Here is a 14,541-nt window from a genome sequence, read left to right on the forward strand (position 1 = left end):
AAATGGCATTTTCGGCAGTCGGAATTCTGGGGTCATAGTATTCATATAGATCCGCAGTTTAGCTATATGACCATGTTATGATCATGGTGTTATGCCATGCTAAATTATCTAATGTTTTGTTATGTCGTATTTGCAATGTCATGTCACTACAAAGCCGACTTGGGCTGTGACAGAGCAGGGAGGTGACTTATAGCACTCCTCAGGGCCCCAAATAATTAAATAATAAATATTAGCAGCACTCACTTCAGTAAAAGGGAGACATCATCCACTGTAGAAGAGTAGGCAAGGCTGGATTATACAGATGACCTTCCAAAAGAGCTCAGCCACAGGCCAAGATGAATCCAATGTCCAACACCACAACTTACCATCTCCAAAAAGCTTCTAGCAAGCCTAAAAATGTCCATCACACGGGTGCCTGGACATTTCTGCCTGTTCTGGCTTCACAGAACAAAAGTCAGCCTCATTTAAAAAAGTAATGATAGTTTATCTCAGCTTTCCTGTACATAGAACCTCACAGTTTGTGGTCTATAAGGGGCAAGTGGATGCGTGTGTGGTCTCCTGCTCGATTTGGCATTGATTGAATACATGTAGTCCCAGTTCAAGAAGGCCTCAAAGGCTGTGCTTGGAGTGCCAGGCATCCTCTTATTGCCCCCTAACTAGTTGTCCTTAATGTTGAAGGTCTTCTGTGACCTAACTAACCTGGTGTGCATTATTCTACACTGCTAATGGCCTTCATGAAAGTTCTGTTGGACAATTGTGGAAGCTCTTGTTCTTAATTTTGATAACATTTTCTTCTGGTCAAAACACTGAAGAATAAACATTCATTACAATAATCACTAAACTAGGCCCATTTGTGTAGCTCTCACTGCGAGTAGTAATTCCTTGTGGGAATGGCATATTGAATTCTCACTTTTACAGCACTTCGAAGCACGGAAATCCCTAGTATGAAGCAGTACACTAAAAAAATCATGTTATTGTATTGTTTTACATGGTATCCAGGCATTGTTTCGAATGCATTGATTCGAATACCAAAGTTTTGAAAAAAAATGCATCGAGAAAATGCTTTTTTTTTTAGGTAAAGTTTTTTTTTACTATAGTGGTTTTTAAGGGGTAAAAAAACGGGACCTGGGGGGCACCCCCATTAAAAAGAAATGCATTTGTTTGATGCCTTTTTTCGAAACTTTGCCATTCGAAACTATGCATTCAAAACTTTCACTAGGAACGGTTTTGCATATGAGAATTTCCTTTCCAAGGGGGCCATTGTCTGAAGCAGGGGACCTTATAGCTGCAGCAGTAGCACTGTTTATGTTTGAATGAAAACTTCCATGGACAAAGGCCGCTGTTTTCGCAAGAAATGGCTGGGATGTAGGAAGGTGACGATACACTGCTTATCTGGGAAGGGAAGAAAGAACATTGATCCAATTGGGATCTGTTTTTTATTTTTCTGCATGTTTACAGGTGTGGATTGATATGCTTAATGTACTGTTTCATTGTAACAGACATTTCAGATGTTATATTCTATAACATAGTGAAGGATGTATAGGGAACTTCATGCACTATCTGATATTACAGTAGACTTATATTTGCCCTATTTTGGTGTATTAGATATTCAGAGGCAAAGTGCACCAAATTAACCCCATATCTCATTAACTAGACAACCTACTGCCGTAGATGGCACAAGAATCACTGCAAATCTCAGAAGCAGTCCAATGGTTTTATTGAAATATATGTGAGCCCTACAGCCATCCCTCTCTCTCATCTTATATTGCACCTCCTCCCTAAATCAGATGTCTCTTACCCAAGGTTATTAGGTACAGAAGATTGACTCCTACTGTCTAATTCTGCCTTCAAATAGATGTGAGGACCTAACGTCAGAGCACCTTTTCTCAGTAAACTCCCTCTTGTACTTCACAACTGTCCCTACTCTAGCCAGTAGTTGTGAGTGTTCTAATGGGATTTTGGGAATTGTGCCTTCACACTCACTCGTTCTTCTCCCTCTCGTCTTCTCTCGTCCCATCAACTCCCACTCTCTACTCACTCTTCCCTCCACTTGCTGTGCTTCTTACAACTCATCCACCCATGATGTTCCTACCTACTCTCCAATGTCACAATCATCTCCCTCTGCGCCACTACTCTCTTCTCCAATACACTATACCCTCCTCTATATTACTGCTACCTCCTCCACACAAATACTCCATCCTCCTCCTCACTTCTGCTCCCTCCTTCTTACTACTACTTAATTCCCTCAACTACTACTTCCTCCTCCTACACATTACTACTACTCAGACAATCTCCTTTCACTCAATACCTGTCACAACCACGGTTTCCTGCCACAACCCTACTGCACTAGTATCAAAGCAGACTTACATTCAAGGGGCTCCCAAATACCACAAGGGACTCTGTATTAAGTAACAAGCCGGGGCAAGGTGGGTACAGGCATGGCGGGATTGTTGCCATACAGCATTCATGGGTTAATGGAAGCAGGGACCCATGGTTTAGCAGGCGTTTCATGGGTTAATTAGAACCAGGCAGTCAGGGGTCAATGAAAGGCTCCTTGCATATTCACTGGTAGCCATCCTTGCTACCGTCCCTTGGTTCCCCTAACATGGAGGCATAGGTATCAAGTGCAATCTAGGCTGCAGGCCAGTCTTTTGGGGCGTGGCTGGGTGTGGCTCACTATTTAAAGCCACACCCAAGCCCAGCTCGTTGCTTCGCGTCATTCTGCATTCGTAGCATGACATGCCCGGTCTCGCTCCTAGAAGAAGAACAGAAAGCTGTTAGCAGTTGTACAAACCACGGACTCTATGGTCTCAAGTAACACTTACAAGGTCTCTGCGTGCAGTATTCCCTTCTTCACGACGGTGGATTCCCAGAACTCTCTTCCCCACGCGACTTCACTGCGGGCAACAGCTGCTCCGGACATTCGCTCGCCGCATTCTTCCGCTACTGTCAAGCGCACCATCGCTCGACGCACAGGGATTGCCGTCTTCTCCAACGCCGCGCCTCCACTACGACGAACAGCACCTCGCCTTTTTCCCGCTGTTCTCACCTGCAGGAGAGAACACGAGGTTAGTGCTTACGCCGCCATTCAGGACATTGTAAGGCGCATTGGACTCAAGGCACTTAAGAAGAGAAAACAAAGGGGCTATAAGAGCAGCCCGTTAGGACTTAAGACATTAAAGGAAAACAGGGCTTTTCACCGCCAGGGCAGTTCCAGCCTCGCAGAGCTCTTGTTAATGATAGCATCACCAAACTCGGGAATAGGTGTTAAGGATAACTGCAAGCACGCGTACAAGGAGTTTATTGCTAGGTGGGCATGGATAAAGAGCTCATACGAACTCTCAAGAAACATTAAGTACTAAGAACCTATAAACGCTGCAGCAGGTCTGGGCGAACCCTCACGACCAGTGATGTAACTGGTCCCAGCGGGGAACGCACCCCTGTTAAGAACACAACAGGATGTATAGTTTATTTTCCTTTTGACACAGGTGAGAGGAGATTCCAGGGGCTGGTAGAATTGGGAGTGTGGGTGGGTGGTAGAATCCACTTCTAAACCCCTCACTTATGCATTATTGTGTACTCTCTTAGGATAACACTCAGAAGCCCGCTCCTCCAGTGTATACAGGGTGGAGAGTCCTAGCAGGCAAGGTCTTCCAGGTGCCCCTGCAGAGCAAAGGTGAGCGTCACAATACCACAATTTATAGTCACTCCTTACAACATCTCTTCTAACCACACTTGCTACACAAACAAGCACACTCAAACTGCTGTACCACTTTCACTCACTAGCCAATATCTCAGCTTCTCCAGAAATCACCACCATGCTCTGACCACTCATCCCTTCCTCCTGCCAGTCTCTTGGTCTTTCACCTCTCCTCCTCCGACCTCACCCAAATATCCACACTTCCTGTGTTCACTTTATACTCCTTCCCCTTCCTGCGTTGGCTTTCTTCCCCTGAAAAATGTTGCCCTGCCTTTCCGACCCTGGATGTATTGTAGGCAACAAAAGTTACAAATTGTGGCTAAGCCCTGCCCACTAACTCTGCACAGGTCTTTCCCGGAGCAACAATGGCGGCTCAGGAGGTTGAATGTTCAGATTTGTGTCTGGGCACTTTGTTCCTTGTGTCCAAAAGGTAAGTCTAATTGTTAGGGGGAGATGTGTATTGTTTTGTATCGCCTGTGTTAGTCCCTGGTGGTCTATGGTTTTTGGCAGCGACTTTGGATGCTTGCCACGGTTGCCCGGCAGCCCTGTGCAGCTTCCCTGTCTAGCACGTGCTGGTGGCACAGCGGTTCTCTTTTTGTTCTGCTGGTCTCTCTCTGCCGCCGATGAACCACAGATGCCTGGGAGCTGGATACGGGTGGTCTGGCCACGTTCTCCAGGATGCCAGCATTCGGCTCTGAAACATTTTTACCAGTCTCGCTGGCTCCTTATTGATGGGAATGGCACTAGGACAAACAAGAGAACACTGGCAAGGATCTTGTTCTGGACGCATGGCTTGAGAAAAAGGGGGTCACCCATCCATGTGTATTTCCGGCAACCGGGACACTAGTTAATCTACATTTTAAACACAGTGATCTGGTCTTAAGTGAGTTTATGTCGTCCAGATAGGGTTCTGCTCCCAGTCAATTTTTACTGGTTAAATAACCAGGAAGTTGTTTGGGTTTGAGTACTGTAAAAATGTTTTTCTAAATCAAGTAGATTTAATTTTTCTTTCACTTCTCTGACCTCATTTTTTCGAACCGAGTCCACTTCCTGTTAGAGTGCACTTAAGACAATCGTTTTTAGTGTGTTTTTCACATACTTATACCATCCCCAAGCATGAGCCCCCTTACGAATTTATTACATCCCAGGCAGCATCCTTGTGTAGAGCATTTCCTTTCTGGAATGGATCCGGAGCCGGTACATTACTACTTTTGAGGCCATTCCAAACTTAATGGGAGTACTTTCTATTGCTAGAAATAACAAGAATGAAGTTGTACTTGTTGGTAAACCAAATGTGTGTATTATAAAACAGGGTACTGGCCTATTCACACTGGTTACTGTTATTAACACACACACATGACTGGTTTATTGGTGTATTACCCATAATTTTAAATATTTATTACAAGCCATTAAATTCCTAAAATCCTCTGCTTCCTTTTAGTCCTTTACTACCCATTAGCCAAACCTTTTATGCATAAGCAACACATATATTTTGGAATATTTTGTCTTGACAGCCTACTTCTCTAGCCCTTTAAATGACACAGTCTATCCAAGTGGTGATCCAGGTAATCATGCCGTTCATTATACTTAGGATAGCCTGAGCACCTCTGGAGTCCCTCATCCATCCATACAATACATAATTTCCATTCATATGTTCACATATTTCAAACTTTCTCCCTACTCTTTTTTACTACTGTCGCTTCCTTTCTTTTCCCATCTTCCTTCCCTTATTTTTATTGTCCTCCAGCAGACTAAGTGTTGGTGACCGCAGGACAGGGATACAATAGGCCACCAGATCCGACAAGACCTGTGCTTTGAAACCACTGTGGCATGGTGGTGATTTCTTAATGAATGATTGGCCACAGCAGCATGAGTGTCTTCAATACTGGCATATATTGGCACAGTCAGCATGACAATTTGTTGCTACATTTGACAATGTTGGTAGTATTAGGCACAGACAAAATGAAGGTATTCATACAGTGGAAATGCTGGCATTATTAGGAACAGCTAACATAAGTCTTTTATTGCCATCCCTATAAAGCTACTTGTAGTCCTCTAGAAATTCCAGGTGGTACAGTTCAGGGCATTGTTCCCAAAGAAACCACTGTTAAAAACCCACCCTCATTTAAGAGTTGCCAGATTCCTCCCGGCTTACCCTTCTGTACAATTTCACCATTTGTGACTGTTCAGGGTCGTGGGAACAAGTAGAAGAGCAGTTGCTCCCCTGAACCTGTCTGTACTGGCTGGTTGTATCTAGGCAATACAAGACAGCGTCAAAGTTTGGCCAATCCTGAGCCAAAGGGGTACTGCCACCAATGGGTCATTTCACGCAAAACAATGCCAGATTGTTTGTTTGTTTGTTTGTTTTATTTATTTATATTGCGCGCCAGACTCGAGGGTATCAGGGCGCATTGCATAGAAGTACAAGGGTTACAGTTCCACATAAGGCTAAATACAGTTCAGGTAAAGTGCAGTAGTAGACATACATAGTGGGAAGACAAGAGACGGTACAAGGCAAAAACAGTGTACAAGGAAAGACGCAAGAAGTCAGGAACTAAAGGCAGTCAGATGTCGCTCGAGATTAGCAATGTTTTAGTATTTTTCCTGAAGATTTGGAACGTCTGGTCCATTCGCAGATGAATAGGGAGCGGAGTTCCAAAAGTGGGCGGCCTGAATCGGAAAACTGGTGCCCCAGGCTTTTTTAAGGTTAAATCTTGGAACTACGATGCAGTGTGAGTTTGCAGTCCTAGTGGGGCGCGATGAGGCTTTTTTCATGATTTTATCTCTTAGATACTGCGGTGCAGCATTATTTAGACTTTTATGCGTGATGGAGACAATTGATAGGGAGCCAATTATGTATTCTTCTGGCATCGGAAATGTGTTGCCTCTTTGGGATGCTTAAAGCTGTTCTTAAGGCATTATTTTGTAGAATGTGTAGCTTGTTCAGAATCTGTTTGTTGGCTCCTGCATAGAGGGCATTACAATAATCAAGTTTAGACATGATTAGTGCTCTTGCTAGTGTGATGCAGCTGTTGGTAGATAGGAAGGGTGTGCACGCCCGAATCAACTTACATGTGTACGCCGTAGCAGAAGCTGTTGCATTGACTTGTTTACCCCAGTTCAATGTAGAGTCCAGGCAGAATCATAGAGTTTTAGTTTCCTTGGCGACTTTGATATCGATGCCATCAATGTTAAATGAGGTGTATTGGCATCCCAATTTGATGGGGTTGGCTGAGGCTCCTAGGATCAAGATCTCAGTCTTGTCATCGTTCCGGCATTAGCCATAGGCTGCCATCCATGCCTGAATGATTAAGTATATTTTATTGACTAGTGTCAAGTCTGTGTCATAGCCGCCCGACAGGGGTAAGAGTATCTGGGTGTCATCTGCATAATTAGTGTAGGTGACACCCAGGTGATCCAAATCGTTGAACAGTGGCTTTGTAGATATATTGTACATGGTTGGTGAGACACACACGCCTTGTGGGACACCGCATGTGATAGGAGTGGGGTCAGCAGCAGCTGATGGGGAGAAAGCTCTCATTGTCAGTTTAAGCTGGTCAATTTTCATTTTCATGTCAATCAGGGCAGTTTCTGTACCGTGGAGTGGTCTGAACCCTGATTGTCTTAGTCCTAAAGGGTTATTGGCCTCTAGATACCACTGGATCTGGAGATATCAAGCTGTATCTATTATTTTGAGTGAAAAGGGGACTGTAGTAATAGGCCTATAGTTAGTAGGGATGGTTGGGTCCAGTGAGGATTTCTTCAGCAGTGGTAGTACCCAAGCATCCTTAAGGTTGGTGGGGACGTTAGAGGCACGGAATGAAGCATTTAATAATTTGGTGATAAATGGTGCCAGGTCTCTGGCAGCCTCTTTGATAATTTGTGGTGGGCAGGTTGATGAGTCTTTTGGCTTCAATTTTGTTTTGGAGGGTGGCAATTTTGTTGGATAGAGCATTTTGAATGTTGGTACACCATACTTTGTCCTTTATACAAGAGTCCTCTGTGGGAGTGGGGGATTCCATTTCCCTCAGGATAACAAAGAATTCCTTGGTGCTAGGACTGGCTTTGTTTATCCTTTCATTGTATGTTTCATGTTTGGTTCATTTTATTTCTTCTTTATACTTGGTAGACATTTCATTCAGGTTATGTTTATTTTCTTTACAGGAGATATTTTTCCAACAAGACTTCTAATTTTCTTTTCTCTGCTCGCAGAATTTTTAACTGTGGTGTGAACCAGGTGAGCGTAACATTTACTGCACTAAGGGTGTAGTGTTTACATTGAAGGGAACTCAGCTTTTGCCTCTATTCCTCACAGAATAGAAGATATTTGGAGAGATATTCCCCAAGAAAAGGAAATCTTTCCCCTCTTTTACCATTTGGTGGTACAACACCGACTGTGGAACACTGCTGCCACAGTCTGTACGGGTTCATAAATCACTGAACATACTTGACAAAGAAAGAGTGATAGGAAAGAAGACTTTATCACTACTATACAACACAAGTAACGAAATACCCCTGATGAATGTCCTACATTTATCTGTGTTTTAGGGACAGAAACTTGTGCAAGTTGGGTCTAGGAAACAATAACAATATTCCTGTAAAAAAAGAAAACAACTCCAATGTGAAGTATCACATGGCGTTGACTTAGTGATCAAGAGATTTAACCCACATTGTTTGTACTTTCTTGTGTTTCTGTGTAATATCTGTTTTACATGTTTTGTATGGAGTTTTATGTAATGTGATCATTTTATGAGTACTATCATTTATATGTTTAATAAAAAAATGTTTTAACGTTCATGAGTGAATTTTGGGGGTAACAGATATACCCTTTGTCATAGTAATCTGCCGGTTTTTAGACACCTGTTAGCATACCTTCTTTTTGAAGAATAAATAGCTTATCCGTGTGGTAAGAAGTGTATGATCCACCCAATACATGGCTTATGCCGTTTGAGAAAAGTGACAGTGAAATAGTTACCAGTCTGCATAGTATAAAATAGCAGTACTGATGTACGTGGAGAAGACCACTATCAATAAGCAGTACTCACTTGGGAACATCCTGTTGAGGCCCTAGTGGGATAAGATTAGACAAATAGGTAGTCGTTATGTACATCATGTAGCTGATACCATCCTAGGCAGCAGTCTGCTGATACATGATCATACAATGGTCATAATGCTGGCAACACAGGTACAATAGGTACAGTCTACAATGCTGCAGTGGATAGCTAGATGTAGTTAGAGGTTCATAGTCATTTTTTCGAGAAAAAAAATGTAGAAAAAAAAAGTCTAATTTTTTTTCAATTACATTTTTTATTCGAAATGGGGCGGTTCCCCAACCCCCCTCTTCTTCTTTTTTTATTTTACCCCTTTTTTTTTTATTCCCGGACCCCAAAATAAATATATAATTAAAAAAAGGAATACGACTTTTTTTTCGACATTTATTTTTCGAAAAAATGACTGCACACCGTAGTTAGATAATATGCATTAGGGTACACAGGTATGCTAGGTACAGTCTATAATGCAGCAGTGGACAGCTAGATGTAGTTAGATAATATGCATTAGGTAACACAGGAATACTAGGTACAGTCTATAATGCTGCAGTGAGCATCTAGATGCAGTTAGGAAAAAATGCAATGGGCTACACAGGTAGGTAGATACAGAATGCATGTGGTTAGATAAGATGTGACCTGAGTACAGATGGCAGTGCAGTTGGGTAGGAAGCATTGAGCAGTGCAGGGTGTGCTGAGTACAGAATGCTACAATTGCTAGAAAGGTAGCTGACAAAAAAGATATGAACGTAGGTAGTAGGGTGAGTGAGTTGCAGCTTGAACACAATGAAGCGTTAAGGCACGCGCTCTCTTTGGGTTAGGGCATTGTGAAGACAAGAGAGCTTAGTACAGAAGAGTGCACTGAACATCGTGGTCACTTAGATGGTCTGAATGTCAGGTTGGAGCCTCGTGCAGGTGGGCGTAAGCTCGTAGAGGCAAAAAGTTAGAGGTCTTTAAAGGGCCATACCTTAATGTAAAGAAGATGGTCACGTGTATCAGACTCCGGCAGTGGATAGAGTCATTGAGCTGTAGACACGCCAATGATGGATGTTCGTTTCGATGGGGAGACAGCTGACAGATTTGTGCTGGCGGGTGAAGACAGGCAGCTTGTTCAAACGTAATGAAGATGAAGATAGGAGGGCTACCCAGTGAGTCGAAAGAAGGGTGCAGAAAGAAGCGCTCCAGAGTGTGAACAGGTGCAAACGGGCCTTACCCTGCGAGCCTTACCCAGAAAGAGCCGACTTCTGCCTGCCAGTTGAGTTAATTGGTTTAAATTCTGCATGCGCTGCTAGGCAATGCAACAACAGCCTCGTTTCAGCGCCGAGAGCTGAGTAGAAGCCGGGCAGCCTTTTTAGAATCAGACGGCCTCGGGCTGCTTATCAGAGGTATAAAAAGGATGAAAAAAAGCTCTTATTGCACGATATTGCAGGGATGATTCAAAGAGGAGGGGTAGCTTCAATGCACCGAAGTGCTCACCTCTTTGATGCTGCCTCCAATGTGGATAATGGTCGTCTGGGACATGCGAAGTGAAGATCAGCTGCTCCTGCAGCATGTGGGTAGAGTCGGGTGATCCGGTGGGGAAAGGGCTCCTGCCCTCTCTGTGTTCACGGGGTGGAATGGCAAACTTGGGGCACAAACAGGGCCTTATCCTGCGGGCCTTTGCCGGAAAGGGCCGGCTTCACCTCATGTAGGCTTTATTATTGACAATTGCCCATCTAGAGAGCTGTCCTTCAGCCAATTTTCCCTTTGACATAGGTAGTCTGCCATGCATTATTTTACAATCTTACCTTCTAATTGATTTCTCTATGAGAGAATTTCACTGCATCCCGTTGGGGTGTATAAGTGAATTGGCAATTCATCACTTCACCAGCTTGCACATGAACAGCACAAGGTAGCAGCACAAACAAGATGCACTGAAATCACACTGCTCCCACATCTCACAGAACTCGCATTCATGAATTTGCCCTCATGGAGAGGCTATGAAGGTGTGGCTCTTTCAGTGCAGTCTGCAATTCCTTGTCTTTATTCCTTCTCCCTCAGTTTGGTTAACCTGCATTCACCTTCTTTGCTCAGCCAATGTTTGGATATATAACTTCTGACAATTGGCTGGGCAGTCCCAGATTAAATCACTGTGGCTTGCAGGGGATGCCTAAAAAACACTACCTGACAATTCTGACCACCGCACTTCAAGAGCTTTCTGTGCACTTCTCCCGGACATCACGCAACTATGCTTCCATGAATTCTAGTATTCCCTTTCAAGGTACTGTAAAATGCCAACCCTGTATAATTGCTTGCTACCCCAAGATTTCTTATCTTCCCTCTTTCATGTTCAGCTTTCTGTTTGATCCACGGTGTATACCATTACAAGTGCACCCCTATTTACACAACCATTCTCCCTTTTGCTCAACTCTTTTGTATCTTTCTAGATTGTTAGTTCTGTGTATCCCTTTCCTGTTTCCCGCTTCCGCCTACCCCTCAGTGTAGCCTTTTTTTTCTTTATTCTTCTTCCATAGACCAGATTCTGGATACAATGTGTGGGGGCACAATATGTCGATTTCTCAGTCAAGGTACTGGTGCTATAAGACCACTATGGTGGTGATTGGTGCAATTTAAAGGTTTTATAACGTAACAGTGAAAATATTGGCATTACTAGCGCAGCCAACGTGAGTGCATTGTTACAGTGGCAATACTGGCACTAATGAGCAGCTGGTATGAGTGCGTTCTTACAGTGGCAATATTGGCATTATTAGACTGATCAGTGATGAGTGTTTTCTTACAGTGACAATACTGGGATGAATGTCCAACGCAAGTATGTTCTATCAGTGGTAATCATTATGATGCACAGCCAAAATGAGTGTGTTCTTACAGTGGCAGTACCTACATACATTGAAACAGACAGGATGTGAAGATCATCTTACACAGGCAGAATACTGACATATATTGAAAGCATGTGCATTACAAAGTGGATTTTTCATTTACCATGCCAGCATATGTTATAGGTGAAGACAACATGAAATTGGATTGGACAATGACTTTCTGTACTGTTGGTGACATGGCATCTATTGTTACTTTGTGTGTATACCACTGAAAGTAAATTGTATGGCTATTTACCCAATTTACTACAAACATATGCTGTAAAATGCACTATTTAATGCCATTATTTAAATTTTCTCGTAGAAGAGCCCCACCAAACCACCATGGTTATCTGGGGGTTCCTCACTACTACCCTTCATCACTCACACTCATTAGCTGGAAATATTTAAAATCCTCCACTGGCTAAATTCATCATCCCCCACTATTCTGAAGCTCACATTGTCAATTTCGTACATACTGTGCAAAGGTATGCGTAGGCCAAATGCAACTTCCTCTTCATCTTCTGTCCGGAATGTTGTACATCTAGTACAAGACCTAAATATATGATTTTCAAGACCATTATCTCGACCCCATTTCTAACATCTACTGAACCTTATTAGACCTAACATGCATTGATTTCTGCAGGACCAGTCTAACTGGGACATGATCTGTTGCTGCATGTGGGCTCAAGTGCTGAGTTTGGGCTCGAGTGCATTTGAGATACTTCAGCAAAGGCTGAGTTTGATAAGCTATGATTTTAGGGATAGAGTGGTAACTTAAGTTTTTTAAATATTGTTTTCAACATTTATAGTCATATACATTGTAATATTGTGATTTCAGCACAATGACATTGTTGTCAAGAAAAGCAAATAATACAATTAATATTATGCACATAAGGCCAGTTGCGTTTATTCGTCTGCAGGGAGTTTGAATATGGTAAGTAGGCAATAGATGCTGCCAAAATAAAGCTAGATGTTTTGACAAAATGTCAGATGTATGTATTTAGCAAAAGGTCAGCGGTTCAGTCAAAACCTCTGCACTTGTTGACTCCACAGTGAGTGGAGAAGGTTTTGTTCACGATGCTTTACATAAGCAAATGGAATAATCAAGCCAGGAGATGGGGATTAATGGAAGCTGTGAAGGCCAGAATAGTGAGCATATTTTTATGTCAGGAACAAGGGTGTTCCAGCTAATCGGGGGGCCAAGAGTGAAAATCAGTAGAAGCAAGGGGTGGGTAACAGAACAATGCATATGGAGGAGGGCACTGGAGCTAAGGGCCCGAAGTGGGGAGTAGCAGGTTATGGAGTTAGCCAGGCGTGGGGTTCCAGGCCACAGAGTGATTTAAAGATGAGTAGATGACATTTGAAAGGTATCAGTGATGCACAGTGAGCCAACTGGCACAGCGACAGTGAGCAGAGGTGGCCAAAGAGCAAGGAGGTTGGCGAGGGTACATGTTGCAAATTCAGAATGTTGTTATGGGGAGAAGATTTGTAAAGAGGGGGGCCCAAGAGAAAGATAGATCTGGAGTCAAGTGCAAATTTGGAGATGAGAGTTCTGGCGGAGTGGTGGATATAATGAGGGTGGATTCTGCTGATATTCAGGAGGTTGCGCATATCATTGGTGGCAGTGTAGGTGATACATTGGTGGAGTTTGAGATCACTGTCAAAGAGATCCCCCTAAGGATATTGGCCTTAAGGGATGGTGTAAGGAGGTAAGAGGGAAAGTGCATGGGAAGGGAAGGATAGGTGGATCCTGGTGAGCAGAGAGGTAGATGACTTTGGTCTTAGCAGATTTGAACATAGCACATCATTAAAGTACCATTGAATGCAAAATGGCCGAAATACAATTAGCGATTCTGTAGGAGAAGTCAGGGGTAAAGAAGATCTGGCAATCGTCGGTGTATAGATTGTAGGAGAATTCAGAAAAGGAGATGAGCTTGGCAAGAGAGGTGCAGAGGGCAAAGAGCAGAGTCCCTGGACTGGCTTGGGAGACTCCTACTGTGAGATGAGTGGGATCAGTGGAACTGTCCTCCATGAGACAATGATAGGTGAGAAAGGTAGAAAGAAATCCCAGCAAGCGAAGTGCCTTGGCTACTGTGGTGAGGGTGTTAGGAGAGAGAGATGTCGACAGTGGTGTCAAAGGCTGTTCTGATGGCCAGAGGGATGAGTATAGAGGATAGGTTGGAGTGATGGACAATGGTGAGAAAGATAGTGACGTGAATCAGTGCTGTTTTTACAGAGTGGTGGCCGCCGGATCCAGGGACCCAGAGAATTGACTTCAAGGTAGCTAGTAATCCAATTTAAAGCTAACCATTCAAAGAACTTGGAGTAGTGGGGTAGAAGAGATATTGGGTGATAGTCTGACCAGTTAATGGGCTTGGCAAAGGACTTATTGATGATGGGTAGGACTGTGGAAATGTTGAAGCAGCCAGGGAACTTACCAGTTTTGAGAGTGAGCCTAAAGAGGGAGAAGATGTTGTAACAGGTGAGGGGTGCAAGGGCCATGGATGTTTAGGTAGCAAACAAGTCCACACGGGAACCAATGGGTTGGTGTTCAGGTGAATGGTTACTTCAGCAGGTTAGATAAAGGAAAGGAGCCAAAATAGTTGAGGTGAGAAAGGTGGTTGAGAAAGAGGTTCAATAGGGGAGAGAGAGCAGTTGTGGTGCCTTATGTCTTGGATACCTTGCATGGGAACTAGAATTTGAAATCATTAGAAGACAGTGATAAGGAGGTGGGCAGCATGGTCCATTGAGTAGTGGAGAGATTTCAAGGCTGAGAATGAATTGAGGATAAAAGATTTGTGAAGTCACAGTACTTAACTTCAACAAAGGCAATAGAAAGAGAGGAGAGGGCAGCCTTAGAGGTGATCAGTTGTGAAGGGTATCAGTATTAGCAACCATGTTGTATATGGAGCTGCATACTTGCCTTGAGGCACTGAATCTT

General features: G+C 43.4%; 1 protein-coding gene across 1 annotated transcript in view; it reads left to right on the forward strand.

Annotated features, from left to right (window-relative positions):
- Nucleotides 1-14,541, forward strand: part of CP (ceruloplasmin) — a 536,222-nt gene that overhangs the window by 508,159 nt on the left and 13,522 nt on the right. The gene's annotated exons all lie outside the window — the stretch shown is intronic.

This window comes from Ambystoma mexicanum, chromosome 10, assembly GCF_040938575.1.
Source record: "Ambystoma mexicanum isolate Mex_15411 chromosome 10, UKY_AmexF1_1, whole genome shotgun sequence".
Taxonomy (NCBI): Eukaryota; Metazoa; Chordata; class Amphibia; order Caudata; family Ambystomatidae; genus Ambystoma; species Ambystoma mexicanum.